The following is a 17,724-nucleotide window of genomic DNA, read 5'->3' as shown; positions in this document are numbered from 1 at the left end:
TGATTTTCTTAATAATGTTTTCTTTTCTCTAGCTACTTTATTGTAAGAATACTGTATATAATACATATAATAAAATATGTGTTAACTGCATTTTTCAAGGGTCCACTGTACTTGAATTTTGCATATGCTATTTAAAAATTGGTTTTGCATTTGTTAAGAATACTGTCCTGTTTGTCCCTTTTATTTTCCTGTTTAGTTTCAGCTCCTTCTGTGGTCAAACATGTCTATTATAATCGCTCCAGTTCAGATTTCTCAATATTAACAGCTTTATCATAATAATCTGAATAACTAGAAAATAGGCTATCTTACTGAATGGAAATAATTTTTGTTCCTTTCTAAACAATCAGAACTGCATAATCAAATTCTTTATTTCAAGTTTGTTTGTTTGTTTGTTTGTTTAGGGAGATTTTCTCCTTGGACTTTCTGCAATAACTTGAATAAGTGAGATTTTTTTGTTTGTTTAAAGATTATTTATTTGAGAGAGAACATGAAAGTGCAAGTGGCAGGAGGGCAGAGGGAGAAAATCTCCAGCAAACTCCACCTTGAGCATGGAGCCTGATGTGGGGCTCAGTCTCAAGACCCAGGAGATCATTACCTGAGCTGAAACCAAGAGCTAGACATTCAATCAACTGAAACACCCAGGCACCCCTGAGAAGTTTATTTTCTCAAACATGGAAAAGCAAGTTTCCCATGTATTTTTCCTTTAGGAAATAAATGCTTATGAATTCTTAAAGAACTGTTTCAGTGACATTTGAACTTTAAATTATTTCTAAATATCATGTATATTTGTTAAATTTATCCAAATAACTACTTTGGTTTCCACAAATACTTGTAATTATAATTCTGCTTAGTACCCCCACGTGAAACAACACATGTATTTTAATAATTAGAACTTTAAGTTCAAGCTTTTTATGGATTTATATATTCATGAAAATAATTTTTCAAATGCACCAAAGCTTCAGTGTTTATGACTAATATAACTCTAAAATGAACAGGAAAGGAGCACCTGGGTGGCTCAGTCTATTAAGTGTCTGCCTTCAGCTCAGGTTATGATCCCAGAGTCCTGGTATGGAGTCCTGGTGTCGGTCTCTCTTCTTGGCGGGGAGTCTGTTTCTTTTCGCCTGCTTCTCCTCTTGCTTTTGCTTACTCTATCTCTGACAAATAAATTAATAAAATATTTTTTAAAAATAATATAAAGATAAAATGTTGTTAAATTAACTGTGGTTAATGAAACTCTAAAATAATGGAAGAAATGATAAAATTTTTAAAAAATATGTACCAGGGCGCCTGGGTGGCTCAGTGGGTTAAGCCTCTGCCTTCAGCTCAGGTCATGTTCTCAGGGTCCTGGGATCGAGGCCTGCATCGGGCTCTCTGCTCAGCAGGGAGCTTGCTTCCTCCTCTCTCTCTGCCTGCTTCTCTGCCTACTTGTGATCTCTCTTTCTCTGTGCCAAATAAATAAATAAAATCTTTTTTAAAAAAGTATTAAATTTAATGATGAGTTAATTTCTTTTAATTTTTGGTTTTGTTTTATTTCTTCTCCTTAATTTTTCACCTCAATTAAAAAATAGCAATCACTGATACCACATTTGATTATAAATATGGGGAGAACACCAATCTATAGACATATTTTTAATAAAAATTCCTTGGTTTCACTTGAAAACACTTGCCAGTGACTATATATTAACATGCTTTAAGCTAAATATCATCGGAAAAATATGTGTAACCATTTTTAAAAAAATTCATACTTTTGTGATTGTTTCAATTCCAGTGGCTTCAGTATAAAATGACTTCTCTGTGTCCTTCTTTTGGGTCTTTCTAATGCATGGATAAACAATGTGCTTCTTGAAAGATGAATTAATACTTTAAGAATTTAGTTTGATCACATTAAATTTCTAAAAAGATAACTCCAAATTTAATTAATTAGCCCAAATATTTAAAAGTTATCCTAAAAAACACATAGCTGTGAAAAACATAGAAGGATGATTCTACTGATCCACACTTATGATATCTTTCTGAAAAACAATGTTCATTTATTTTTCAACCATCTTACCTATTGCCGAGCAGATACTTTACCTAAAATAAAGCAACTTCTCAGTTCAAAGACCTTATTCATTTACATTTATATGGATGTGGGCAAGAACAAGATCCATCATCCAGTGAGACACATAGATTGAATAAGCTGGTGGATTCAACAGGAATCAGGGGAACCTCTGAGGAAGATGAAAACATGGGCATGCCCTCTAACTTCCTTTCCAAAGCCAGAACTAAATGATCAAAGAAAATAAGAAGAAAAAAAATCTGTTTCTCTATCAATGTAAAAATCAAAAAAGGCCAGCACTTCCTACCCCAAGCTTCCAGGAAGTTTGCCCTGGTAAGTCAAGGTTTTAAAAGAGCACAAAGGGAAACCTCAAACTTGTTTCAAAAGAAAGCAGAAAGTATGTAGAGAAAAGCCTAGCAGGGCCTCCCCAGAATGTCTTTAATTGGAGAAAATTAAAGGCTCTGGAAGAATGGAGACACTCTAATTTAAATAAATTTTCATTGCATATTAGGCAGTATCTATGGCAACCATGAAAATATGCTTTTCATATCTACTGCCACAGAGAGCAGAATTGACTGGTGGTCCCTCCTGCTGCCTGTCCGTCACCCCTTGTACACGATGGTCACCCTTTCCAAAGGTTTCTCCCCACCAGTGAATAGGCACAGTTGTGGTCCTAATGCAGACTCTTCCTGCGAGACATGAGGCTCATCCAGCTACAGTCTTCATCTCTTCTTACCCAGTTCCCTTCCCTCTCTTTTACCCTTAATGATAAAAAGCCTAAATGCTCCTTCAGATGCAATATTTGGGGCATTTTGAAAGATATGGCGGGTAGTGTGAGACAAGTACAGTGGAATTCACTGATTATTCTTCATGTCGAATTGATGCCTGTTAAAGTATATTAATAGTTCTAACATACATACGAGGCCTCATAACTCCAGTAGTAAAAGCACACAGAGCAGAGCAAAAGACTGAGTACCTGAAAGTTAGAGACATGGGATTCCAGAGACATTCACACATGGAATTTAAATGTTCAACTAAAGCACATCAGTCATGCTGTGATTAGGCTGTGGTTGGGAATTACCGGTATCCTGAAACATGAAATGAAGAAATCTGTAAGGTTGGGCTAAGCCGCTGCCTTCGGCTCAGGTCGTGATCTCAGGGTCCTGGGATCGAGTCCCGCGTCGGGCTCTCTGCTCAGCAGGGAGCCTGCTTCCTCCTCTCTCTCTCTGCCTGCCTCTCTGCCTACTTGTGATCTCTCTCTCTGTCAAATAAATAAATAAATAATCTTTAAAGGATGTTTTGTTTTTAAGGTTCCCTCTGAGCCTCAGAACTTGTAAAGGTGATGCATTCTTGCTTAGTAAGAGCTAGAACACATCCAGTATTGGTAGACACTGGAAAATCTCTCTCTGTTTAGTCAACAGGTTACTTCCTAAAGATTCCTCACCTCTTCTCCTAACTGCTAAGACAACAGGTAGGGTTAAATCCCATCACAGGACTGCTCAGGACAAGCTGGGTCTGATCATGCAGGATAAACATTATTTACCCAAAAAGCTACAAGGATTACCTAACATGTTCCTGATCAAACCTGGGAAACATGAATGAATTGAATTTTAAGAACACTGTTTCAAGAGGGGCCAAATGTAAGACTAGATTAAGCAAGAATTCATTGATTTGGGGGGTACTCACACTTCTTTGGGACATTTGGCAGGTATACCTGTGAATGGGGAAAACTCTCCATCAGAGTGGTCTTTAGAAGCCTAGAAAAAAAAGATGTCTGAAGTTAGTGAAATGAAAAAAACAATAAAAGGCTGAGGGATGTGGGAATGCTAATGTGTAAATACTGTGTCAGCCCAAATAAACCACTAGAAGGTTAGGTTCCAAAGGAGGCCCAAATGCAAAATACTCCATCACTATTAAGAAGTTCAGTGGTAGAATTCCTCTGAGGACTAGGATGGCAGAAAAAGAGAAATTCAGACAGGTGGAATTATTAGTATTCACAGGAATGACAGGGTCACCAAAGTAATAGAAGCTTGGGTAATGAAAGCCTGACTGCTGGAACTAGCAGGCCTTAGTCACCATAAAGACATACAAGCTTGCTCACAGAGTGTCATGGAAATGGTTGATAAAGCATGAATGGAGTCCCCACAATAAGATAAGCATGCAGCCAACAAGAATCTAGTAAGAGAAAAGAACATAGGAACAGTAGACTAAAAGCAGCAATATAAATATAAAACTATGATCCCTCATTAAGGTCTCAGACTGTAGAATCAGGGCCCATGAATTGGAGAGGTATCTGTGTCCCTGGAGGAAGATATCCACAGCAATACTGCAAATGTAAAATCTAATGACTAGTCCCTCCTTCAAAGGGACCTATGATCATTCAAGTAACTGTGCTCCAGCAAGCATAATATTTAAGCATTTCCAGATTATTGTACATAAGTTTTGAGATGACTCTCCTGTCATCCAGCACAATTACATCAATGACCCTGAGTTTGTGCTTTTGGCTGTATTGAAAAACAGGAGGTCCTGTTCAATCAGTTGAAGGAGGAGGAGAAGAGCTGAACTTGGTTTTATTAGTTGTCCATCTCAGAACATGTGTAAAAGATGAAAATTGCTCTCAGGTCTACTTCAGTCCCACTTCAGCAAGATGTTAAATGACAATAAAGGGGTAAAGTAATCAGTGTTTCAGAGCTGCAAGCAATGCATCTGTTTATATATTTCATAAGAAAAGAAAAGTGACTTGAGTTAAGAATATATATATATATATATATATATATATATATACACATACACACACACACATATATATATATTTGTACACACACATATATAAGTCTGGATAAGAGTAACATGGCTGAAAATACAGGAGTGGGCACATAGAATGAAAATTTTTGCATTATAGGTTAATGCTCACTAGAAAAGAGGCACTGAACAACTAAATAGACAAAATTACTTTAAAAAAAAAAGATTTTATTTATGTATTTGACAGAGAGAGAGAGAGGAAGAGCACCAGCAGGAAGAATGGTTAAAGGAGAGGGAGAGGGAGAAGCAGGCTCCCACCAAGCAGAGAGCCCAATGCAGGACTTGATTCCAGGACCCTAGGATCATGACCTAAGCCGAAGGCAGATGCCCAATGACTGAGCAACCCAGGTGCCCCAAAGTAGACAAAATTACTTAAGACAGTTGCTGATAACCAGTCTTTCTTGCTGTCCTCTACTAAACTGGTGGAGTGTACACAGAGACACAGTGACATATGGGACCAACAGCATGAACTCTCAGTTATCAGTGTGAATCTAGCCACTGGTACCTTTGAATGTCCAACTTGTAAGAAATGGAGATCAATGCCAAGCCTCCAATATAGCACTGTTCCTCAAGGAGACCAATGGCCTCTTGATGGTAAGGTGACCACTTTGATTTCTTTTCATCCTGAAAGTCTCTGTGGTTTGTCTTCAGAAGTATAGATTCCTCTTCTGGATTAAACATTTACCTTTCTTTTCAGTAAAGTCTCCATTAAAGGGATTATCCAAGGTCTTGTGGATTGCTTCATCTACCTCTACTGGATAAAATCCCATAAAATGTAGAATATGATCAAGTGATTCACTTCATATCAAAGAATTTGTGGGAGTGGACCTATGTCTGAAGTGTCAACTACATCGTACATACTGCATCATCCAAAAGCAGCCAGCTTAATATAAAAAGCTTCTAAAGACACAACTGAAGTTCATCTTAGAATGAGCAGTCTGAAGAATAGGATGCTATTTTTTAGAGTGCAATATATGGGTTAAAGACATTTATATAGTGTTTTATCTTTAAAAACAATGATGTATGGATTAAGAAAACAAGGGGTAGAAGCAGAGGAGGCCCTACTTACTGTCATTCCTAATTACCAATTGAGGGAAATTGTGCTTCCTGTTCCCACAATTATGGGCCTTGAAGGATTGGAGGTCTTGGTCCCTAAAAAGGGCACACTCTTACAATGCAAAGGTCTCTAGACTTTTTGTGTCCATGAACACTTTTGTATCCAATAGATGAGAAGAAAAATCACCATTATTTTGGTGCCTTAACACAGTGACAGCAGGAAGCAACATGTATGGAACCCAGGTGATCCATTCTGGTATTTCCTGTACTCACTTACCCATTGTAACTGTAAATGGACAAAGACAACGAACTTGGTCTGAAAAAAGACATGATTACCAAGGGCTCAGACATCACAAATGAATATTTGGGTCACAGTACCAAGCGAGCTACCAAAATCCAGTAAATTCATGTCTGAAGATGAGAGGAATTTTGGATAAATAGTGTAGGAGGAAGAGAAAAAATACCAGTTGCAACACAGAAATTAAATGTAGCAAAAAAGGATATAGTATGTTTGGCTAGCTCCCTCTTCTAAGTTTCTTTTTGGAAAGAAAGGTCATGGAAATCAGGGAGCTGCTGCATAAATCTACATAAAAGAGTAGATTCGTGCAACTAAAAGCATGATGGGCTGTGGTGGCCATGAAAATGTTCCAGCAGCCACTTTTTGGGTGTTGAAATCATATATTCGCTGAGGCCACACTTTCTTAGCCAGCATCCGGTGAATGATGACTGAGCATGGTAATGGGAGCAAGGAAGGCCCATTCCTGCAAGATGTAGCATTCTTCCAATGGGGGATAACTGTGGTTTGAAGACTCCTCATTTTGCCCAAAATGTTCACAGAGCTATGTTACATTCTGAATTTCTTCTTTCTCACTTTTTTTTTTATCTCGCCTTCCTTTACAATGTCAGATCTACATCTCCCCAGCGTCATGAGCTTGTTCCCCTTCAACATTTAAAGACATTTCCCTCCTGGAGGCCTGGCTGGATCAGTCAGTAAGTAGAGTATGTGATTCTTGATTTGGGGTTGTAAGTTTGAGTGCAGAAATTACTTAAAAATAAATTTTTAAAAAAGGACTTTCCCTCAATAAATCTTTTGCAGACCAAAACCTGTGTTTGTGTCTTCTTCTTTGAAGAAGCTGACCTTGGAAGACTAAACATTATAAAGTCAACTTACTTATATTAAAAATGAAAACAGCTCCTATTTAAATTTATGATCACATTAAATCTATATTTAATTAAATCAATTTAAGAAGAATTTTGTTTGAAGATTTAAATTAATAAAACACTTATCAAAAACACTTTCTTGAAATACTTGGGTCAGAAGTATTTCTGAAGATTTAAATTAATAAAAGTATTAATAGAAGTATTTCTGAAGATTTAAATTAATAAAACACTTATCAAAAACACTTTCTTGAAATACTTGGGTCAAAGAAAAGGACTCTTGAAAATATTAATATGAACACTAATTTCAAAACATATTGCATACTAATTTCATACTAATTTCAAAATTTCATACTAATTTCAACACTAATTTCAAAACATACTGCATTCAAAACATATTGCAAAACATATTACAACATACTTTGTAAGCAGATAAAAATTAACATAAAATATTCCATTACTATATAAAATATTAAAAATGGATATTAGACTCAGTAAGTTAGAAAGCTAATTAATGAATTTAATGAAAACAAAGGAAAATAATAATAAATGAGAGCAAAATTAATTTTTAAAAAAGAGAGAGATGAGCTATAGAATTCATTTTAAAAGTTAAGTTCTGTTTGGTCCTGCATCGGCCTACTTGCTCAGAGGGGAGCTTGCTTCTCTCTCTGCCAACTGCTCCACCTGCTTGTACATTCTCTCTCTCTCTCTCTCTCTTTCCAACATATAAGTATAATCTTAAAAAATTAATTTCTGTTTGTTTGAAATTTCAGGGCAGTAAAAAGTACAAACCTTTATGTAGCATAATAAAGAAAATAACACTTTTCTGCTCAAGATTCCACTCAAAGTTAGTTGTCTTCCTCCTCACCTGCTATATGGACTGAAGCAGTATTACTATGTGTGAATATGTTGTTTCTAGAACCCAAATGGGCCTGACAGAATTATAAGTAGTTTCAATTAAGAATAAGTTTTCTTCATAATTATATACTAATAAATGCTGAAAAGAGTGGGTTGTTTTATATAAGATGGAAATCAATAAATTATATTGTCTCAAGGAGAGCTTAAAAAATAAATAGAATAAGAAATAATAAAATTAGGAGTAAGTTTTTAGAAATATTATTAAAATTAAAGGTGATTACCAGCCAATTTTAAAAACATACTACTTCAACATTCCTTTTAAGATTTTATTTATTTATTTAAGAGAGAGAATGAATGGGAGAGAGAGCACAAGTAGGGAGGGGCAGATGGAGAGGGAAAAGCAGAAGCAGACTCCCCAGGGAGCAGGGAGCCTGATGTGGGACATCGTCTCAGGACCACGGGATCATGACTTGAGCTGAAGCAGCTATTTAACCAATGAGCCCCCCAGGTACCCCAAAGCAAACTATTTCAACATCTGAAGAAACATTTATCTATTTATTTATTTACTCATTTTTAAAAGATTTTATTCATTTATTTGACGGAGAGATAGAATGAGCACAGGCAGAGGGAGCAGCAAGCAGAGAGAGGGAGAAACAGGCTCCCCACTGAGCAATGAACTCAATGTAGGGCCCAATCCCAGGACCCTAGGATCATGACCTGAACCAAAGGCAGACACTTAGCCGACTTATCCACCCAGGCTCCCCTTAAAGAAACATTTAATTAACATTTCATAAGCACAACTTAGAAAAAACAAAAAGCTTTTCATATTATGTTCAAAATTGATATCAAACCTGGAAAATATTATCATAATATGAAATCTACAACTTACACGAATTTATTAAAATTCAAGTAGAAATCTTATAAAGAATTAAATCCATATCATATATCTTATTAAATGTAATCAACTTTAGTTTATTACAGGAAAACAAGGTTAGGTAACAATTCAAAAGTAACTTTATATAATTAATGACATCAATGACAAATGAGGAAAAATAATATTCTATATCAAAATAAGTGGAAAATAATATGGCATAATCAAACAAATGGAAAATACAGATTCTACCCTGGATATAAAAATATAAAGTTTATAATACAACTTTAAAAAACAAAAAAGCTAGAAAATTCTTATATAAATTTTACTGAAATATAAAAGATTTGATAATATAAAAAAAGACAAAGATAATAATTACCATAAAAATGTAAATATTTAATAATATTCCATTAAAAATGCAAAGAGATTTTATAAAATAATTTGAAAGCATTAATTTGGTAGAAAAAAGTAAATATATATTTATAATTAAAGATTAATCAAGGGAGTCTTTGAAATTACTAGAAAAAAAACAGACAAATGAACTTTCAAAATAAGCTCTACCTTACATTATACAGCAGTGTACATTTCAAACATTTTAAAGGGGCAAAATTTAAAAATAAAAGAAATAACTCTAAAGGTAAACAACAGAAAATATAAATTACAATATGCATGTACTCGGTCTTGGGACAGAAAGGGGCTATCAAATTAAATGTTAATAAAAGTGTACTATTAAAAATAGTTGATAGAAATCAATATGTTAAGTTTTCAGTGTGAAATAAAATTTAACAGAAGAATAAAAAGCAAAAGGAATATGAAGGATACTACTTGTCTCATATCTAGCAGACTATGAAAATAATTGAAGTTATATAAAAACAATGAATGAGGGGTGCCTGGGTGGCTCAGTTGGTTAAGCAGCTGCCTTTAGCTCGGGTCATGATCTCAGGGTCCTGGAATTGAGACCCGGATCAAGCTCCCTTCTCAGTGGGGAGCCTGCTTCTCCCTCTCCTCTGGCTGCTGCTCCCCCCATTAGCTCTCCCTCCCTCTCTCTCTCTGTCAAATAAATAGATAAATAAAAATGTTAAAAAACAAAACAAGATAATGAATGTTCCAGTTGAAACTGGGGAAAGGTAATGAATATATAAATATTTTTTTGAATATTTTATTTATTTATTTGACAGAGAGGGAGAGAGATCACAAGTAGGCAGAGAGTCAGGCAGAGAGAGAGCGGGAAGCAAGCTCCTGGTCAAGCAGAGAGCTTGACAGAAGCCTCCATCCCAGGGCCTTGAGATCATGACCTGAGGTAAAGGCAGAGGCTTAATCCACTGAGCCAACTAGGTGCCCCAAGTATACAAAACTTAAATGGATAAAAATATAACATCTAACCATATTAAATTTATTTTTTTTGAATTTAATAAAAATAATTCAAATGAGAACATCATTGTTATATTTGTCTTTTGCAAAAATAATTATCAAATACAATGTTAATAACAAGACTGGTGACTGTGCCAAAAAATATAAAATGACTCATTGGCAAAAATCTCTCTTCTATAACTTTATTCCTAAGAAGTTAGTAATAAAATTAAATAAAATGACATTCACTGAAACACTGTTGTGATTATGAGAATTTAGAAATAGCATATAGTTCAACAATAGCTTAACTTAATAAATTTTAAAACAGCTTCATAGTAATGCTGTATGGTAGCAGGCATTTTAATGAAAATATGAAAATGTTTCTGGTATTTAGCTCAGTGAAGTTATAATGTATAACTTCAATATGCAGTATCATTTCTATTTTCTAAATTATGATCCTATGCATCTAGACAAGGATCACACATATATACATCTTTCTATACTTGAGTTCACATTGTTTTTTTCTGTTAGAGTAACTTATTGACATGTGTTTAAATAAAAAGTGTGTACTGGGAGGGGGAAGAATCAGTTCCTTGATTTTTAGAAGCTTATTTGGTAAAGGATTAAGTGAATAGATATCACTGAAAAATCCCCTGAACTTCCTTTCTTTTCCTATAAAGAAATATATAAAAAAAAAAGAAAGATAGGGATCACTAAGCTATTTGATTAAGCAAAATTACTTTCTTGTTTTTTATCCATTGAAGAGCCATTATATACCCCAAATCAATCAGAGTGAAAAACACCACCTAGGGTTCTTTAGGTCTCTGTATGCTATACAAATATTGTCATAGCATTATGCTGAATAACACTACAGGGTGATAAATGCATAAAATGATCCCTGAAGTCTAGCAAATAATAGACAGGACACTGGTGAGTGTGCAGAGCTATTGGCTAGGACTACTTTTTGCAAATCAATAAGGCAGAAACAATAATGTTTAATTTCTCTAGAAGAGACAAAAAGATATGCAAAAAATTGTTTTAAAAATTAAACTTTCACAATGAAAACAAGAAATATATTCTACAACACCAAAATTAAATGATTGTTCTAGCTATATATAGTGATGTTATACTTATTCACCACCATCATGTAAATAGACTAAACTATTTACCTATTCTTTAACAAACAAGCTTTCTTTAGTAATTGGTACCTGATCCTAACTACTTTTTAGTACACTTTGAGACAACAAAATAGCAGACTATGACAGGCTTTGTTATAATATTTTGAGGCATTGTTTCATGGAGACTATAGGTTTTGACCTTTGTGAAATCACAGAATCATTAAGTTTGACTAAACAAACGTGCTCAGAATTTCTCTCTTCTCACCTTTGTCTTGCCCCCAATGAAAAAGCAGTTCAACCTTTCATTATTTAAAAAGTCTACTTCTAAGCTATTTAAAGATAAGAGAAAAAAATAATTGTTATTAATCTGATCCATAATTTTAAGAGTAGCAAGGGGTCGAGAGCTGAGAATCAAGTGTAAAGATTTATAATACAAGAATAACTTAACCTTCCTGCTCTATGCCCCTCTCCACTCCATACACACACACACACACACACACACACACACACACACGTTAAGCTATTCACCAGTGAGCTTCTGAGAACAAGAGATATTTATATACTCAGTTTCTAAGCAGACCATAAAAACGGAGAAAAGGGTAAAGGTCATTGTTTCACAGCTGGAAGCAGAGAAAGAAAAACCCTAAAAACCAATTTCTCCTAGTGCTTTCTGTTCTCTTATGAGACAGGAAATAGGAGGACTGAGTGTCCAGAATGACTTTAGACTTCTGGCTTAGGAAATATTGGTGCAGCGCCACAATATCTCTCGCAAGGAAGGGATGCAGATCTTGTTATATAGGTATTAAATCATGAGCAAGTGATTATATGTTAAACTGACATATTTAGGTCCAGTTTCTTGTTCTGTAAATAACAATCTTAAAAGTTGTCATGCTGTTCTATGAACTAAAAGGATAAACAAACTGAAAAATAAACTGTTCCTTAATCCCTAAAAGAGGGGAGGGCATAGGGTAAACCACTGCCCCCCAGACAGAACACAAGGAATCTTAGGATACTGAGATGAAACTACCATGAGAACCTCAGTGGGAAGGGAGAGGTAGGAAACTGGAACTATAACTGAAGAATTGCTGGAGACTCGGTGTGCACAAGTCTGAGACTTCAAAGCTCCCAGGGACCCCAGTCATGAGAAGGGCCTCCACAACTCTGTCAAGGTTCACTTCAGTGAAGTCTATCAGGCTTTCATAGTAAATACCAGAGAAAAATTATCTGGGTGTTCTTTGGGGGGAATAGAGGAAGGCAGGAACCATTTTTACATACTCCAGGAAACTTGCTAACTAAAACTTTAGGAAAAAAGGAAAAGAAGAAACAGGAATGACTGAGAATCTCCCCATATTAATGTTGGATACCAACCCACAGATCTACAGTTTCAGAGAAAATCAATTAGGATAAATGCCAAAAACAAAAACAGACAAACAAAACACCTATACCCAGGCACATCATTTTCAATCTACAGAAAATCAAAGGTAAAGAAAAAAATCCTGAATGAAGTCCTAGGAAACAAAAAAGCACCTCACCCAAAGGGGAACAAAGATGAAAATTACATCCAACCTCTCAAAAACCATGCAAGAACAGAATAGAGTGAAAGTTTTAAATGTTTAAAGGAGAAAACAAAACAAAACAAACAAAAAAACACCTACCAAACTAGAATTCTGTACCCTATGGAATTATCCTTCAAAGGTGAAGGAGAAATAAACACTTGCTCACACAAACAAAAGCTGACAGCAATAGTGGCCAGGAGATTTGTCTGGCAAGAAACGTTAGCCAGTTGTTTACACAAGGGGCATGGTTTGGGGACCCCTGGGTCTCCACAGGCCTTCTGCCCAGGACTCTGGGGTGCCCTCAGCCGGCCTCCCCTGAGCAGAGGAGCATCCTTGAGACGCTGAAGAAGCTGACTAGTTCCACCCAAAGAGCACGGGAGTTCAAACGCCTCAAGTTGAGGCTGCCCACAGAGGGTTTTTGTCCGGCCGCACAGTACAGCCAGGCTCCGGAGCACTTCCTGACTAAAACCCCTGATGTCAAGTGGTTCGCCGACCTCTTCATCCTGCTCCTCCTTTCCGGGTAACACGGCCTAAAGGACTCTTTCTCCAGTGGAAGGAAGGAAGCCTGTGGAGGGATGCTGAAGTTTTTAGACAGGCAGTCAAAGGGCAGCCCTCAAGGACCCAGAACCCTAGAAGACTCTGGCGGGTGGGAGGTGTCCTTTTTAGGCCAACAGGCTCTTGGTCCTTTTGAGTCCTGTCACTGGGCTCTGGACCTTTACCCCAGCAGGACCCTGGATGGCGGAAACTAAGGTGAGAGGATTTCAATATTACTTCCATCTTGACTTACACATTCAAAAATTTTCCTACTTTAAAAAAAAAAAAAAAAAAAAAAAAAGCCCTAACATTTTCTTCAGGAACTCTGAGCTGTTCCTCCCAGCTATGAGCTGCCCCAGGCATCCATATCCAAGACGACTTTAGTCAAACCCCAATACGTATAAAGAATACCTGGTGGTGGATTTTGTTTGCACTCCTTTGCTACCAGGCACTTCACATAAAGATGTGATGCTGCATGATTAGGCTAGAAGAGCACTTTTGGGTTTGATGCATCATACCAGTGTTCCAAACCAAGTTGTTGATGATATCATCTTTGGCACAATTATACAAGAAGTGAAAACAAGCAATGTGGTAGAGAGGCTGCCCTTGGAGCTGGCTTCTTTGACAAGAATCCTGCTCATACTAGCTTGCATCTCTGTCAGCTAAGCCAGGGCCATAGATGTTGGCTTGATTGTTTCTGGCCAGTGTGATTCAGTTGTGGGAGGTGGTGTAGAGTTGGACATCTCTATTTGTCATTCAAGCAAGGTGAGGAAAATGATTCTTGATCTCAGTAAGGCCAAGACTCTGGGTCAGTCACTGTCTTTAACCTCTAAATTCAGATTGAATTTCTCACCACTTGAGCACCCTCTGGTGAGACGATGGTCACTCTGCATACCAACTGGTCACTGCCTTGGCTTTTTCTGAGTATGTACTTTGTTTCCACAGCCTGACCCTAAAGACACAGGGTGAAGGACTCCTTTCCCATGTTGTATCCTAAAAAGTACCAAGAAAAGATACAGTTACCAAAGATAATTATGCTCATCCTTTCTGCCTGGAGCAGATGGCCAAACAAAAACCTGTATTCATCAAGCCCTGTGGTATAACGACAGCTGCAAACTCTTTTTTCCTGACCGATGGTGAATCAGCAGTGTTGATTATGGCAGATGAAAAAGCTCTGGCCATGGGTTATAAATGGAGGTCATTTTTTAGGGATTTTGTGTAAGTATCTCAGGATCCAAAAGATCAACTTTTATTCAAACAACATATGCTATTCCAGACGTTCTAGAGAAGGCAGGATTAACTGATATTGATGCTTTTGAATTTCAGCAAGTTTTCTCAGGTCAGATTTTGACTAATTTGAAAGCCATGGATTCCAATGTGTTTGCACAAAAATACATGGTTAGAAAAAACAAGATTGGATTGCCTACTTTAAAGAAGTTTAACAATTGGGGTGTATGGCTGTCCCTGAAATACCTATTTGGAGCCACTGGCTGCAGGATGGTCATGGACATGCCAACAAATTACAGAAGGAAAGAGGCTAGTATTCCTTAGTGACTGCCTATAAACCTGGAGAGCAGGACCATGCTATGATAGTGGAAGCTTATGCAAAATAATGGTTCAGGAAGAGGTGACCTGGAGTTTCTGTGCAACACTCATACTAAGTAATGCCATTTCAATTCATTACCAAATGATACCTATAAATTCTAGCTCTTCTTAGGAAAACAAAATTTGTGGCCCTCTGTTAAATGTTTTGCAATTAAGGCTGGCTAGTGTTCTGAGCTTTCCAATAATCATGGCTTACTGCTCTTTCAGGGATTAGTTAGCTACCAGAATCTCAAACAGTGATAGGCCTAAACATTTGGTTTTGGTCTTTATTTATTTATTTATTTTTAAAGATTTTATTTATTTATTTGACAGAGAGAAATCACAAGTAGACGGAGAGGCAGGCAGAGAGAGAGAGGAAGGGAAGCAGGCTCCCTGCTGAGCAGAGAGCCCGATGCGGGACTCGATCCCAGGACCCTGAGATCATGACCTGAGCTGAAGGCAACGGCCTAACCCACTGAGCCACCCAGGCGCCCCTGGTCTTTTTTTTCATTGAATAGTAAGTGAGTATTTGCAATTTGTGGGAGAGATTATCTGAGATTTAGAACTAACTTTGTAACATTTGCAAATTATATCCATTCCTATATGTAACCTAAAGATAGATTCTTTTCTGTGAAGTACAAGCCAGTGTACATAAATTAACTTAATTATGGAAAGATAATTCAGAATCTGAATAATGTGGAGAGGTATTGTCTCTAAAAAATTTTTTTAGAGAAAATGAAAATAATATGGGTCAGAAACCCAGATCTACATAAAGGAAGAGAATCAAAAAAGGAATGAGTGAGAATAAAATAAAAACTTTTTTCTTATGCTTAATTGATTCAACAAATAAATTTTTCAAAATAATAACACCAATAATGTATTCCAGTGTGTATGCTTATGCATATACCATATATGCTGTCTAGCTTCTTTATAAGTGAAAAGAATTACAGCAATGATACAAAGAACAAGAAGAAAGAATTAGGTTTATTTTATAATAGCATACTCACACTACTGATGAAGTGGTATACTGTCATTTGAAAGTGGACTTAATTTAACTGTAAATTATTTATTGCAAATCTTCAGGCAAACACAAAAAATATGTGCTATATTCCAAGAAATGAGAAAAAATGGAATTCTATAAAATCCTTATTTAAAACCACAAAAGGGAGAAAAAGAGTGGAAGATAAGAATAGAAACAATATAAGAGCATCAAATAAAAAAACGATAACAAGTATGGTAGATATGAGCCTAAATATATCAATAATCACTGCAAAACAATAGTCCAAATCCACCATTTAAATGGGAAAGATTCTTAGAGTGAATAATAAAAAGAAAGAACCCAATTGCATTATGTCAACAAGAAAAATATTTTAAATATAAAGAGGCATATAAATTAAAAGTAAGTGGATGGAGAAAATATACTATGCTAATACATAGCAAAAGAAAGCTGAAATAGGTACATTAATTTCAGACAGCAGATTTCAAAGATAAATTTGTTACAGTTAAAGAAGACATTATGTAATTACAAAGAGGTCAATTCCCCCAAGAAGACATAACAATTCTTAATGTGTATATGTCTAACAAGAGAGCATCAAACTGTGGGAGGCAAAAACTAATAGAACTACAAAGAAAAATAGATGAATCCACTATTTTAGCTGGAGACTTCCAGAGCCCTCTCTCAGAAATGGACAGATCCAGCACCCAGAATATTAGTAAGGGCATAGTTAATCACAGTACCATTAATCAGCTGATTGTAATTGACATCTATAGACTAAATCCTACAACATCATTAAAAACATTCTTTTCAAGCTTCACATTGATCAGTGTCAACCACATTTTTGTCCATAAAACACAAATTTAAAATTTAAAAGAAAATAAATCCTACCACATCTACTCTCAGATCAAATGGAATTAAAATAGAAACCAATAATAAATAACAGGAAAATCCCACAAAATGTGGAGACTAACTAGCACACTTCTAAATGTAGACATACATCATTTTATTCTGCTTTATTTTATTGAACTTCATAGATAATGCATTTTTTTACAAAATGAAGGTGTGTGACAACTCTCCATCAAGCAAGTCTATGAGTGTTATTTTTCCAACACCATTTGCTTACTACATGTCTCTCTATCCAATTTTCATAATTTTTACAGTATTTTAAACATTTTCATTATTATTATATTTGTTATGATGATCTGTTATCAGTGATTATGACTCACTGAATGCTCAGAGGGTTAGCACTTTTTAGCAAAAAAATTATTTTTTAATTAACGTATGTACTTTTTTAGACATACCGTTGTTGCACACTTAATAGACTATAATATGGCATAAACACAGCTTTTATATACACTGGGAAACTAAAAACTTCATTTGACTCACTTTTTGTGAGATTTGCTTTATTGCAGTGATCTGGAACTGAACCTGCAATATCAGCCAAGTGTCCCTTTAATATATAGCTCAAAGAAGAAATCTCAAGCAAAATTTAAAAAGTTTATTTTTTTCTAAATAAAAATGAATAAAGAATTTATCAGCTTTACTTATTTAGCTTGTGGGATGCAGCTAGAGCAGTGTGTATAGGGAAGAAGAAAATAAATGCTAATAATTAGAGCAGAAATCAATAGAATTTAAAACAGGAAATCAGTAGATTAAATTAACAAACCCCAAAACTGTTTCTTTGAAAAATAAAATAAATTGATAAGTCTTTAGCCAGGCTAAAAGAAAAAAGAAGCACACAAATTGTAAATATCAGAAAGAAAGAAGCGACATCACTACAGACCCCATAAACATTTAAAGTA

General features: G+C 35.7%; 1 pseudogene; it reads left to right on the top strand.

Moving 5' to 3' along the window:
• The first annotated feature begins 13,542 nt into the window (after positions 1–13,542).
• Positions 13,543–14,954, top strand: LOC122890252 (annotated as a pseudogene).
• Positions 14,955–17,724: the final 2,770 nt, after the last annotated feature.

The sequence above is a fragment of the Neovison vison genome, chromosome 11, assembly GCF_020171115.1.
Source record: "Neovison vison isolate M4711 chromosome 11, ASM_NN_V1, whole genome shotgun sequence".
Taxonomy (NCBI): domain Eukaryota; kingdom Metazoa; phylum Chordata; class Mammalia; order Carnivora; family Mustelidae; genus Neogale; species Neogale vison.
This window is presented reverse-complemented; position numbering and strand designations above follow the sequence as displayed.